General features: G+C 37.6%; 1 long non-coding RNA gene across 1 annotated transcript; it reads right to left on the bottom strand.

The window, feature by feature from the left end:
- Window positions 1–8,172: 8,172 nt before the first annotated feature.
- LOC149829159 (uncharacterized) lies at window positions 8,173–9,803 on the bottom strand. Its single transcript, XR_016434210.1, has 2 exons — window positions 9,359–9,803; window positions 8,173–8,493 (listed from the first exon to the last, which is right to left on the bottom strand). It is a non-coding gene; the product is annotated as an uncharacterized LOC149829159 (long non-coding RNA).
- Window positions 9,804–15,625: the final 5,822 nt, after the last annotated feature.

Below are 15,625 nucleotides of genomic sequence, written 5' to 3'. Positions count from 1 at the left end.
TGCCTTCTCCAAATCAATAAAAACCATACACAAATCTTTGTTCCTCTCTCTATTTCTCTCAATAAGTTGTCTAAGAAGATGTATAGCTTCCATAGTTGATCTTCCAGGCATAAAACCAAATTGATTCTCCGATATCATGACAACCTTCCTCAACCTAGACTCAATCACCCTCTCCCAAAATTTCATAAAACCATATTGTTTAATAATCGAAATTGATGGGTTTGACTCGGATAAATAATCGGGAACCCTGTTCTTTGTAACCAAATGCTGACCCTATAGGATCGGGTACAGGTGGGGATCGAGTCATACCCCGATCCATTGATACCCTTAATATGAATACATTGCACACGTGCCTTAGATGTCATTCATCTTAGGATGAAGATAAGTGGCATCCAAGGATGTCATGCTTGTTCCGGAACGCGTTGTACTTTGATTTTGAGTAATTTACAAAAACACCAGTGAATTTATCATCTATTTACAAATAGCTGCCCAATATATTGATTATTACAGGTAGCTGTTGGTTTTTTCCATTTATATTTCAAAGACACAATTGACCATAAGTCATTTAAGTTGACCTTTGTGTGTTGTGCTGCTTTTCTTGTAAGTAGCTTATAAGTTGGACAGCTTGTCGTAAATTATTATTTTTCAAGCTATTCAATGCTTTGGGATGAAGCACTCCATCTTTTGATTTTCAAAGAATTATCAATCAAGAAATCAGTTAAAGGTAAATTTAATACTATTTTTTCAAAAAAGTGGTAAAGTTTTACACTTTTGGGACACTGAATAATAATAATTAGGGAAGGCAGAGCTATATATCAAAAAAAGGTGGTCTAAGTCAACTTTCTAAAATGCATAATTAACCTAAAGTTTTTTTATCTTGTATGCCACTATTACATCAAATACAAATTATTAAAACTGACATGGGCACATGGTTCCACGCCAGATCTCAACTTTTTGCAAACTGCTGAGCTCAAAACCCCTGATCTGAGATCTCCAAAAATCCCACTTAAATAATGAAGATCCACGGTTTTGAGATTCAAGTCTCTAAAACTCAGCCTCAAACTGAAATCTGTGTTTTGTCCAGTTGATTAACTGTTTAGTTTGTTCAAGTTCATGTTTAGAACAGTTGGACACAGACACACATACAAAAGCATGCATCACTAGTAAACTAGATTGTAAAATCGGATTTGAGTTGTTTTTATTATTAGGTAGTATCAAGATAAAGATAGTTTTTTTACAGCAGAATCTTTTACCAACTCAACAAATCCCAATGGATCTAAGATAATTTACTTACAATAACTTACTTTTTTTTCAAGAAAGACGGGGAAACCATCCTCTAAATCCGAGACCTACCCATACTCCAGGGGCACACTTAGCCCAGAACTCACCAAGCTGCAGTTGACCAAGGGCTTATATCCCTTGCTCTCATTAATGCAAGGGAATGATGCTCATAGGAATGAAACCCTGACCACCCGCCACAGGTCTAGTGGCAAGAAGAAGCAGGTTATATTTTCCCCCCACCAAACAGAGTCTTCGGCGGTTCGAATAAGCGCCACATATGTAAGCACATGGAGCTCGTATTCCCGTGTGTGTCGACATCAGTTAGCATCGAAGTCAAGTGTGATTGCAAAGACATGAGTACACTTTCTCCCCATTCACACCATGAAACAATGATTCTAGAAAAAGATAAAAATGTCCATCTAAAAAAAGAAGGATAACGTTCTGTTTTTGCCCTAAACAATAAACTCCTCTACTGTAACAAGAGCTCCTCGCAACATTTTGCCATAAACGTTTCAGATCACTCTTAGACGATGCACCATCTGTGGTAATAGGAGCTCTCCTTGACGACAAACCCTTTGCTACCGTCAGCTATCGTTGAAGCACCCTTTGCCGTCGTGTGCTCAGTGAGAGCATTGTTGCCACCATCAGCTGCATCTACCTTGTTTGTATTTCTCCTCCACTGTCGGATTACCAAAACTCATGTCGTTTCAGTGAGTTTCGTGTAAGGTTTCATTATGTAAACAAATCGATTTGTAAATCTAAATGCTAAATCTTATAATTGATTGTACTATTCAAGCTAAATAACACCTATTTTCGTACTAAAATAAATTGACTTTTTACCTATCCACCTTTTGCGCATCAAAAAATAGTTACCATGATATGTTCTTTTGAAGGTCAAACATTACAACGATATGTACTTATGAAGTCTAAATTCTCTAACAATGTTGTCAATAAAGTATTTTATTTCTTGTTGTGAGCTCCCTTTACCGATAATATCATCCATGTATACCAGAACATATATTACGGAGTGAGAAAATTTCTTAATAAATAAAGAGGAACCAGCTTTAGATACCATAAAAGCAAGTCCAACTAAATAATCTTTAAGTCTTTTATAACAAACACATTGGGCTTATTTAAGACACTAAAGATATTTAGTGAGTTTACATATATGATATTTATACTCTTTACTTTCAAAACTAGGAGGTTGAGACATATATATCTCTTCCTTTAAGAAACCATATAAAAAAACATTGTTAACATCTACCTATCGAATTTGCCACCCTAACTAGTAGCAATATATAAAATGACTCTATCAAAACTGCGTATACATCAAACATCTCTTCCTACCCTATGGTGTGACAATCTTGGCATATTATATCTTGTTGCCAATCTTATTTTTTATGCCTGAACAAAACATATTAAAATAGACACACTTTGTAGATGAAAAAGTTGCCAACCAGAAAATTCAAGTCAAATTCATTCCCTTTGATGATCAACCTACTGATATATTTACTAAAGCTCTTGTGGGACCCAAATTTTGTTCGTTATGTAGCAAGTTCAATCTCCATGACATGGCGATTGGCTTGAGAGGGCGTGTTCAGGGAGATGACACAAAGATGGTGGGCATCTTGAACTTGAGGTGGCATGAGAAGGAAATTGCTGATCCTAGTGTTTCTCATCTTGATCCTGGTGATTTGGAGAATTAGACAAGTGGTCAAGAAAAACAACAATTCAAAAAAGCAGGAGAAGCAAGAATTGCAACACAAGAGATTAGAAGGACAAGTGTTGATATCAGCCATCACTTATAGAAAGAAGTCACACTACAATATGACAACCATGTAGGAGCAATATATTAGTAGGGCAATACATTCAGACAAGAAAGATAACAAGTGAGTCAAGATGGCCTTTCCATAATATGGCAAGACCACTAGAGTGGCATGCCCCACCCTGTATGGAGACTTGGATCCCAAATGAGTATAATAACATGGATTCAATGCAGATTAGGAAGTCCATCTTATGAGAAGACTTCCTTTATTGATCCATGTAATAGACTTGTATATTAATTGAGTCTCTGCAAAATTGTGAAAAGCGAGAGAGAGGGAGGGAGAGTGGGAGAGAGAGAGAATAAAGCGAGTTCTTACCTTTTTATGGATGTAGGCACACATTGCTTAACCGCTTAAACTATTTGTGTGTTATTTGCATGTGTTGAGTGTCTATTATATCTCTCATAACCTTTACACACTGAGCAGTGACAAATGCCAAAACGATATTTGTTGGATGCACCAATATTGCATACCATGTTTGTGTGAGTGTGTGGATGAGTATAGGGTCCATGCTCAGTGTGTCTCATCGATGACGATTCAACCATACCCTTAAGCCTTGTTGGTAAATAGGTGAGTAGGCCAGGCGCCACTGAAATGCGATCTAGGCCCTACTTGAAATCTAGCTCATTATTAATTTAGTTAAGTTAGATTAAAACTTATCATGCTTCAAGCTGCAGAAGGATGCCCAAACGTAGCCCATCTTGTGTTGGGTACCCCACTACCCATCACATACCCAACTTGATGTCTTACGCTAAGGATAAATGATGGGAGAACTTAACCTTCTTTGGATTAATGGGAGGTAGGCCTACTCTTGTAGGTACATAGAACTAAAGCAACGAAGGGCTATATGTTAATTTAGCTAGGGATGGCAGAGGATCGGGGGAAATCGGGCTCCACCTCACCCCATTTGGATCGGGGATGAAGAACACAAAATGGGGATGGAGGTGAGCATGAAGGTTAAAATTTATCCTAGTAAGGGGATGGAGGTTGGATGGACTTACGCTTCTCCCATCCTGCTCTGTCTCTGTCCTGATCCCCGCCTTGGCCTGCCCTGCGCTATCCCCAATTCTTCTATGAGGTGAGAATAGAGCAAGGTGAATTGAAGCCCTCCCCCGCCTCGCCCCCATTTGGACTAGGTTTGAAGGACATGAAACGGGGATGAAGCCGGGATGGAGGTTAAAATCCATCCTTTGTGTGGGGATAGAGGTTTGAGTTTTGACATGCGGCAGGGGTGGAGACCTTGTCCCCCACCCCGGTCCATTGCCATCCCCAAATTTATGAATCAATTAATGCATACAATATTGCCCATCGATTGGAAAGTCTTTTGCGGCTCTCAACACTAAATTTGTTGTAAGCCACAGGGAGGGGGGACTTTTCTCCTTATTTGATAATCAAATAATAATAATAATAATAATAATGACAATAATAATAATAATAATAATAATAATTATTATTATTATTATTATTATTATAATAATACATACAATATTGGGTAACATCATCATACATTTGAAACCAACCAAATATCTTTGAAAGTGAGATAATTTTCTCTTTAATATTGTTGTATAATATTTTTTTTTTTGTTTTCGAAAGAAAGAGAAATTTTATTACTGATAGGAAGAATTCAGCACAAACTTAACAATGAATAGGATGATGAGAAATCACCCACTGAACAATTCCGAACAAGAAATTGTAAATGAGATAGAAGAGAGATAAGAGAGCAGAACATAGCACACAAATGCAGAGCAGACGATGATTAAACCATGCAGTTTCAGACCCTCTCACTGAAAGAACTAAGAAACTTCGATCTGGCCCCTTGAGGAAGATAAAGATGGGATCCAAAAAGGCTGTATCACAGTTTTGTTATAACCTGCAATTGAAATTTTCCATGACCAGAACTGTGGTAATGTGTCTTCCACGAATTGAATAAGAAAATGGATGATTGAAGCAATTTTCCAGCAAGTTTTGACTGGCTCTTCAAGAGGGCCCTGAAGAAGGAGCACAACTCACCATAAAGGATGAAATGGATAGATGCTTATATTTATAAGGTGTTAAATAAAATATGAAAAAAATTATACAAGAAGTGGTTCATGTAGAAATAGCCACAATAGGTCATGTAAGTGTGGGTGTCGAACACCAATAGCAATTATTCATGTTCAAGCACCAATGGCTGTTATTCATGTTCAAGCTGGTTCCAACAATACTATTGTTGTGAATCATCATTACCAACAAGGCTTCTGAAACTCATCCATGATATTGACAAACTTTTTTATTCATTAAATATTTCTGCTGATATATAATTGGTCATCAAACACACTTATTTAGTAATTATAAGTAACATTGTTACATATTTAAGAGTCATTTATTGTATGATAGGGGTGTGAGCAACCCTTCCATAGGAGTTAAGCAAGATGCAAACGCGGTCGCAAAAAATATCTTTAGTAGCACATATTGTCGCCCCCACAAAGGAAGCCTTTACATGGTGGTTCTCCCTTTCAATAATGGTTTTGGCAAAGCTTCCTTGTGTACCCACCAGTTCTGGCCATGCGATCTTACCTGCACCCAATTGTTGCATCTCATGTTCTTGAAGAAAAAGATTAATGATCAAAATAATTACAATTACAATGTTAAGATAAATGATTTGGTGCAACTTTGTCAAAAAGCCCTCAGAAGTAGAGTTGATCTAAGTTATGGTAGACGAATACGACCAATAAGGAAGTTCCAATCGATGGCTTCACCACAGTTTTTTCCATACTACTACTTATGAGGTTGAGTGACCTTCTTTTCTCTCTCTCTATGATGATAAAAAAATGCAATGTTTTCATGTGAGGAGCAACATAATGCCCCAACATGTCCCTACACTTGACGAAGCTCAGAGAAAACATGCAAACTAGCCTGCAAAGGGGTAGGATATAATTAGACAACCCATCCAAATCCAACATATTACTTTCAGATTCAGACCCAATAATAAGATCCAAATGTGATTTTGGATTGCATTCTGCTTTGCTAAATGGGAATTCATTTGGGATTGGATTTCCATCAGTATTTTAAGTCAGAATTAACTTTCTTACTTATAAAGATCCTATTTTTTATTGTTTTCATCACAGGTTCCACCATTACCACAAATATGTTGGATCCTAATTTAAGTAGCCCAACTATATTGGATCTTATTTGCATAGTAAATTTCAGTTGCAGATTCGGATCTAGCAACAATTTGCCTGTATCCAATCCATCTGCAGCCCTATTGCCAAGTAACCATGTATCCTATTACCATCCTTAAAGAAGGAGGCTGAACCATTGAAGGGTGCACTACACCGACCAAAGGAAGTAGAGGAAGAAGAGCTTATTAGAGAAGCGGCAACCCAAAGACGGAAAATTTATTAAATCATTAAGGATATTTTAGTTATTTGACTAACGGGCTTTGGGGATGAGACAAGGCAGAGCGGGGTCCCGCCTCCATACTCGCACGAGTTTTGATTTCAACTTCCATCCTAGCCTACATCTCTGTTTCATGTCCTCCATTCTCATTCCAAATGGGGTAAGGTGGGTTGTCGGCAGGTCTACTGTCAGGGCCCCACTTGATGGCCAATTTTTGACCGGCTCAACAAATTATAGCCCTATATGGAATAGGAATAAGCCTTATCATGATACATTTTTTTAAGGCATAGGCCCAACGTTTGCTACTTTGGTTGACATTATTTACTCATGATTTTCCAATCAGTGGAGTTCAAAAGAATTCTTAATCAAAGAAATCAGCTTAAAAATAAACTTGATTTTATTTTTAACTAAATTTTTAATTACGGGCCTAGCTTAGTATAAAATTTCATAAAACCATACCGTTTAATTAATAATCGAACCTCATGGACTTATGCTTCCCCAGTCCTGCTCCGTCTCTGTCCCGATCCTCGCCTCACCCCATCCCCTATCCTTCTATGGGGGTGACAATAGAGAAAGAAGAAATGAAGACCCACTTCGCCTCCATTTGGACCGTGGTTGAAGGACATGAAACATGGATGAAGCCGGGGGTGGAGGATAATATTCATCCTTGTGTGGTGATGAAGCTTTGAGTTACTACATGGGGCGGGGGTGGAGACCTTGTCCCCTACCCCTCTCTATTACCATCCCTAAATTTAGGGGTCAATAATGCATACAATATTGCCCCTAAACAGGAATGTCTTTTGCAGTTCTCAACACTAATTTTGTTGTAAACCACAAGTTGGGGACTTTTGTCCTCGCATGATAATAAAATAATAATAATAATAATAATAATAATAATTATTATTATTATTATTATTATTATTATTATACATATAATATTGGGTAACATCATCGTACATTTGACACCAACCAAATATCTTTAAAAGTGAGGTATATTTTTTTTAATATTGTCGAATTCTATTTCTTTTTGTTTTTGAAAGAAAGAGAAATTTTATTACTGATAGGAAGAATTCAGCACAAGATTAACAACGAATAGGATGACAAGAGGTCACCTACCGAACAATTCACAACAAGAAATTATAAATGAGATAGAAGAGAGATAAGAAGAGAGCATAACATAGCAGAAAAATGCAGAATAGACGATGATTAAACCATGCAGTTTCAGACCCTCTCCCTGAAAGAACCAAGAAAGGTCAATCAGACTCCCCTGGGGAAGATAAAGATGGGATCAGAAAAGGTTGTATCACAAGTTTGTTATAACCTGCAATTGAAATTGTCCATGACCAGAACTGTGGTAATGTCTCTTCCACAAAGTGAATAAGAAAATGGATGATAACAATTTTCTAGCAAGTTTTGACTGGCTCTTCAAGAGGGCCCTGAAGAATCAACATAACTCACCATAAAGGATGAAATGGATAGATCCTTATATTTATAAGATGTTAAATAAAATATGACAAAAACTATACAAGAAGTGGTTCATGTAGAAATAGCCACAATAGGTCATGTAAGTGTGGGTGTTCTTGTTCAAGCACCAATAGCAGTTATTCATGTTCAAGCACCAATAACTGTTGTTCATGTTCAAGCTAGTTCCAACAATACTATTGTTGTGAATCGTCATTACCAACAAGGCTTCTGAAACTCATCCATTATATTGACAAACTTTTTTATTCATTAAATATTTCTGCTGATACATAAATGGTCATCAAGCACACTTATTTAGTAATTATAAGTAACATTGTTACATATTTAAGAGCCATTTATAGTATGTTAGGGGTGCGAGCAACCCTTCCATAGGAGTTAAGCAAGATGCAAACGCGGTCGCAGCGAATATCTCTAGTAGCACAAAATGGATCCCCCTCAAAGGCAGCCTTTACATGGTGGTTCTCCCTTTCAATAATGGTTTTGGCAAAGCTTCCTTGTGTACCGACCAGTTCTGGCCATGCGCTCTTACCTGCATCCAATTGTTGCATCTCATGTTAGCAACTCATGGTCTTGAAGCAAAAGATTAATGATCAAAATAATTATAATTACAATGTTAAGACATGATTTGGTGCAACTTCATGAGAAAACCCTCAAAAGAAGAGTTGATCTAAGTTATGGTAGATGAATCCGACCAATAAGCAAGATCCAATCTATGTCTGCCATACTACTACCTATGAGGTTGAGTGGCCTCTCTCTCTCTCTCTCTCTCTCTCTCTCTCTCTCTCTCTCTCTCTTTGAAGAGAAAAAAATGCAATGTTTCCATGTGAGGAGCATCATAATGCCCCAACATGTCCCTATACTTGACGAAGCTCATAGAAAACTTGCAAACTAGCCTGCAAGCGAGCAAGTATAATTAGACAACCCATCCAAATCCAACATATTACTTTCAGATTCAGACCCAATAATAAGATCCAAATGTGATTTTGGATTGTATTCTGCTTTGCTAAATGGGAATTCATTTGGGACTGGATTTCGATCAGTATTTTAAGTAGGAACAAACTTTCTTACATGTAAAGAGCCTAGTTTTTATTGTTTTCATCACAGGTTCCACTATTATCACAAATATGTTGGGTCCTAATTTAGCCCTACTGTATTGGATCTTATCTGGATAGTAAATTTCAGTTGCTGATTCGGATCTAGCAAGAAATTGCCTGTATCCCATCCATTTGCAGCCCTAATGCCAAGTAACCATGTATCCAAGAAACTAGATGATTGATTTCATGTTCTAGCTGATAACATGCAAAGCCTAGGACATTATCCAAACAGGAGTTAAAAGGAGGAAGATTGTTATATCGATGTGCATGAATGACATATGCATGTATATAAATATATACCTTTGCAATCGAGGCGGCCGGCAGCCATGGATGATCCAACAAGGAAGAAGAGGATGACAGCCACACCCATGACATTCACTATATTTGATGACCTGCACCTCATGGCTTTGTGTTGGGTTCTAATCTCTCTCTTTAAGAGGTTCACTTGCAGTTAAGGTATATTACTTGTTGGAAATTTATAGATGAGGTTCATTACAAGTGGGAAATATATAGACGTAGTACTTTGACTAACATGGCCGTCTTGTTTGAATGTTAACTTTACAACCAGAGAGAGATAAAGAGAGATCTAACTAGTACTTGAAGAAACTGAAAAAGTCAAGAGTTGTGATAAGGTTATCCCAGTTAGTATGTATTGGTGGATAAGCACTGTCATCAGCTGCCATTCCCACCAACCCACTTTTTTGAGAAACCTGAGTCGGTAGAAGTTTTAGAAACGCATGCCCTTTCTTACCAAATACTCTCTCTTTCTCTTGATCTTGGCATTTTGGTTTATTTAAGATGTGTGTGTATGTGTATCAGCCACACAAAACACAGAAAATCACTAAGGCGTGTAGCTATTTTTTTTGGTGTAAAACACTAACACCAAAAATCACTACGCGGACGGTGATATTCTGTATAAAACACAAAACACAGAAAATCGTTAATGCACAGCGATTTTCTGTGTTTTGTGTGGACCGAGTAGTTTAATTTGTAAAGTACTCGGGCCCAATCATTGGATATGCTCTGGATACTTGGTGTAACAGTCTGCGTAGTGGGCTCAAAACAGGAAAATAACTCTAATTTTTTATAATGAGATATTGAACTTTTTATTCTTCCCACCTTTTTATTGGAAAATATCGCCAATAAAATTAATAAAAAATAAAAAAAACTTTTCTTACATAGTAAAGAAAAAATTCAGAAAACACCCGATTAATAAATAGCTTCATCTTTGGGGCTATTTCTAGTTTGTTTGTCCCTTGTCCGATACAAACAAAGTTAGGGAAAAGAGGCATTTTTTGTTAGTTTATCAAATATAGGATGCAAAGAGGCATAAACAAACGGGGTGGGGGTGGTGTCGGCAGGTCCACTGCCAGGGCCCCACCTGATGGCCAATTTTTTGACCGGCTCAAGAAATTCTGGCCTTACATGGATGGAATAGGGATAAGCCTTATCATGACACGTTTTTTTAGGCATATGCCTAACGTTTGCTACTTTGGTTGACATTATTTACTCCAGCTTTTCCAAACAGTGGAGTTCAAAAGAATAATTAATCAAAGAAATCAGCTTAAAAATAAACTTGATTTTATTTTTTAAGGAAATATTTAATTTTGGGCCTAGCTTGGTATAAAATTTCATAAAACCATACAACAACTACGCTTTCATCCGAAAACAATTGGGGTCGGCGATATGAACCAAAAAAGAAAATCATTCTGGGTCTTCCACATGAATCCTTCTCCTCCAATCATTTCTATCCAATGTCATGTCCTCATTGAGGTTTAAAGCATTCATATCCTTTCCTATCACCTTCATCCACGTCTTCCTAAGCCAACCCCGACCTCTTTTAACTAATATATTTTTCCATTTCTCCATCCTTCTAACTGGAGCATCATTAAGCCTTCGCCGAACATGTCCAAACCACCGTAAACAATTCTCTCATCTTATTTTCAATGGGTGAAACGCCTACCTTCTTACGTATCTCGTCGTTCTAAATCTTATCTTTTATTGTATTTCCACGCATCCATCTCAGCATACGCATCTCAGCTATACTCATTTTTTGAGTATGATGTCTCTTGGCAGCCCAACATTCTGTACCATATAGTAAAGCGGGCCTAATAGTCGTCCTATAAAACTTTTTCTTCAACCGCAATCACTATAGCAAATAGGAAAGAGCTTAAAGCAGATCCTTGATGTAACCCAACCACTCTTTACTACTCCTTCATACATATCTATAATTATACTAATGTACTTGAGAGAAACATCTTTCTTCATCATTGTTCATCAGAGAACGTCCCTAGGTACTCTATCATCTGCCTTCTCCAAATCAATAAAAACCATATGCAAATTTGTGTTCCTCTCTCTATTTCTCTCAATAAGTTGTCTAAGAAGATGTATAGCTTCCATAGTTGATCTTCCAGGCATAAAACCAAATTGATTCTCCGATATCATGACAACCTTTCTCAACCTAGACTCAATCACCCACTCCCAAAATTTCATAAAACCATATTGTTTAATAATCGAAATTGATGGGTTTGACCCGAATAAATAATCGGGGACCCTGTTCTTTGTAACCAAATGCTGACCCTATAGAATCCGGTACGGGTGGGGATCGAGTCATACCTCGATCCATTGATACCCCTAATATGAATACATTGCACACGTGCCTTAGATGTCGTTCATCTTAGGATGAAGATAAGTGGCATCCAAGGCTGTCATGCTTGTTCCCGAACGCGTTGTACTTTGATTTTGAGTAATTTACAAAAACACCAGCGAATTTATCATCTATTTACAAATAGCTGCCCAATATATTGATGATTACACGTAGCTGTTGGTTTTTTCCATTATATTTCAAAGACACAGTTGACCATAAGTCATTTAAGTTGAACTGTGTGTGTCGTGCTACTTTTCTTGTAAGTAGCTGATAAGTTGGGCAGCTTGTCGTAAATTATTATTTTTCAAGCTATTCAATGCTTGCGATGATGCACTCCAACTTTTGATTTTCAAAGAATTATCAATCAAGAAATTTAAGACTATTTTTCAAAAAAGTGGTCAAGTTTTACGCTTTTGGGACACTGATAATAATTACGGAAGGCAGAGCTATCGAAAAAAGGTGGTCTAAGTCAACTTTCTAAAATGCATAATTAACCTAAAGTTTTTTTTATCTTGAAGGCCACTATTACATCAAATACAAATTATTAAAACTAACATGGGCACATGGTTCCACGCCAGATCTCAACTTTTTGCAAACTGCTGAGCTCAAAACCCCAGATCTGAGCTCTCCAAAAAGCCCACTTAAATCATGAAGATCCACAGTTTTGAGATTCAAGTCTCTAAAACACAGCCTCAAACTGAAATCTGTGTTTTGTCTGGTTGATTAACTGTTTAGTTTGTTTAGAATAGTTGGATTTGAAACCATAAACTGTAAATGAACACAGACACACATACAAAAGCATGCATCACTAGTAAACTAGATTGTGAAATCGGATTAGTGTTGTTTTTATTATTAGGTAGTATCAAGATAAAGATAGTTTTTTACAGCAGAATCTTTTACCAACTCAACAAATCCCAATGGATCTAAGATAATTTAGTTACAACAACCCATACACATACTCCCGGGACACACTTACCCCAGAACTCACCAAGCTGCAGTTGAGCAAGGGCTTATATCCCTTTCTCTCATTAATGCAAGGGAATGATGCTCGTAGGAATGAAACCCTCACCACCCGCCACAGGTCTAGTGGCAAGAAGAAGCAGGTTATATTTCTCCCCCACTGAACAGAGTCTTTGGCGGTTCAAATGAGCACCACATATGTAAGCACATGGGGCTCATATTCCCGTGTGTGTCAACATCAGTTAGCATCGGAGTCCAGTGCGATTGCAAAGACTTAAGTACACTTTCTCACCATGAAACAATGATTCTAGAAAAGGATAAAAATATCTTTCATCTAAAAAAGGAAGAATAACGTTCTGTTTTTGCCCTAAACAATAAAGTCCTCTACTGTAACAGGAGCTCCTCTCAATATTTTGCCATAAACGTTCCAGATCACTCTTAGACGATGCACCATCTACGGTAATAGGAGCTCTCCTTGACGACACACCCTTTGCTACTGTAAGCTATCGTTGAAGCACCCTTAGCCGTCGTGTGCTCAGTGAGAGCATTGTTGCCACCATCAGCTGCATCTACCTTGTTTGTGTTTTTCCTCCACTGTCGGATTACCAAAACTCATGTCATGTGAGTTTCGTGTAAGGTTTCATTATGTAAACAAATCAATTTGTAAATCTGAATGCTAAATCTTATAATTGATTGTACTATTCAAGCTAAATAACACCTATTTTCGTACTAAAATAAATTGACTTTTTACCCATCCACCTTTTGTGCATCAAAAAATAGTTACCATGATATGTTCTTTTGAAGGTCAAACATTACAACGATATGTACTTATGAAGTCTAAATTCTCTAACAATGTTGTCAATAAAGTATTTTATTTCTTGTTGTGAGCTCCCTTTACCGATAATATCATCCATGTATACCAGAACATATATTACGGAGTGAGAAAATTTCTTAATAAATAAAGAGGAACCAACTTTAGATACCATAAAAGCAAGTCCAACCAAATAATCCCTAAGTCTTTTATAACAAACACATTGGGCTTATTTAAGACACTAAAGATATTTAGTGAGTTTACATATATGATATTTATACTCTTTACTTTCAAAAGTAGGAGGTTGAGACATATATATCTCTTCCTTTAAGAAACCATATAAAAAAACATTGTTAACATCTACCTATAGAATTTGCCACCCTAACTAGTAGCAATAGATAAAATGACTCTAATGACTCTATCAAAACTGCGTATACATCAAACATCTCTTCCTACCCTATGGTGTGACAATCTTGGCATATTATATCTTGTTGCCAATCTTATTTTTTATGCCTGAACAAAACATATTAAAACAGACACACTTTGTAGATGAAAAAGTTGCCAACCAGAAAATTCAAGTCAAATTCATTCCCTTTGATGATCAACCTACTGATATATTTACTAAAGCTCTTGTGGGACCCAGATTTTATTCGTTATGTAGCAAGTTCAATCTCCATGACATGGCGATTGGCTTGAGAGGGCGTGTTCAGGGAGATGACACAAAGATGGTGGGCATCTTGAACTTGAGGTGGCATGAGAAGGAAATTGCTGATCCTAGTGTTTCTCATCTTGATCCTGGTGATTTGGAGAATTAGACAAGTGGTCAAGAAAAACAACAATTCAAAAAAGCAGGAGAAGCAAGAATTGCAACACAAGAGATTAGAAGGACAAGTGTTGATATCAGCCATCACTTATAGAAAGAAGTCACACTACAGTATGACAACCATGTAGGAGCAATATATTAGTAGGGCAGTACATTCAGACAAGAAAGATAACAAGTGATTCAAGATGGCCTTTCCATAATATGGCAAGACCACTAGAGTGGCATGCCCCACCCTGTATGGAGACTTGGATCCCAAATGAGTATAATAACATGGATTCAATGCAGATTAGGAAGTCCATCTTATGAGAAGACTTCCTTTATTGATCCATGTAATAGACTTGTATATTAATTGAGTCTCTGCAAAATTGTGTAAAGCGAGAGAGAGGGAGGGAGAGTGGGAGAGAGAGAAAATAAAGCGAGTTCTTACCTTTTTATGGATGTAGGCACACATTGCTTAACCGCTTAAACTATTTGTGTGTTATTTGCATGTGTTGAGTGTCTCTTATATCTCTCATAACCTTTACACACTGAGCAGTGACAAATGCCAAAACGATATTTGTTGGATGCACCAATATTGCATACCGTGTTTGTGTGAGTGTGTGGATGAGTATAGGGTCCATGCTCAGTGTGTCTCATCGATGACGATTCAATCTTACCCTTAAGCCTTGTTGGTAAATAGGTGAGTAGGCCAGGCACCACTGAAATGCGATCTAGGCCCTACTTGAAATCTAGCTCATTATTAATTTAGTTAAGTTAGATTAAAACTTATCATGCTTCAAGCTGCAGAAGGATGCCCAAACGTAGCCCATCTTGTGTTGGGTACCCCACTACCCATCACATACCCAACTTGATGTCTTACGCTAAGGATAAATGATGGGACAACTTAACCTTCTTTGGATTAATGGGAGGTAGGCCTACTCTTGTAGGTACATAGAACTAAAGCAACGAAGGGCTATATGTTAATTTAGCTAGGGATGGCAGAGGATTGGGGTAAATCGGGCTCCACCTCACCCCATTTGGATCGAGGATGAAGGACACAAAACGGGGATGGAGGTGAGCATGAAGGTTAAAATTTATCCCAGTAAGGGGATGGAGGTGGGATGGACTTACGCTTCTCCCATCCTGCTCTGTCTCTGTCTTGATCCCCGCCTTGGCCTGCCCTGCGCTATCCCCAATTCTTCTATGAGGTGAGAATAGAGCAAGGTGAATTGAAGCCCTCCCCCGCCTCGCCCCCATTTGGACTAGGTTTGAAGGACATGAAACGGGGATGAAGCCGGGATGGAGGTTAAAATCCATCCTTTGTGTGGGGATAGAGGTTTGAGTTTT

The sequence above is a fragment of the Nuphar pumila genome, chromosome 9 (genome assembly GCF_984573655.1).
Source record: "Nuphar pumila chromosome 9, dmNupPumi1.hap1.1, whole genome shotgun sequence".
Taxonomy (NCBI): domain Eukaryota; kingdom Viridiplantae; phylum Streptophyta; class Magnoliopsida; order Nymphaeales; family Nymphaeaceae; genus Nuphar; species Nuphar pumila.
This window is presented reverse-complemented; position numbering and strand designations above follow the sequence as displayed.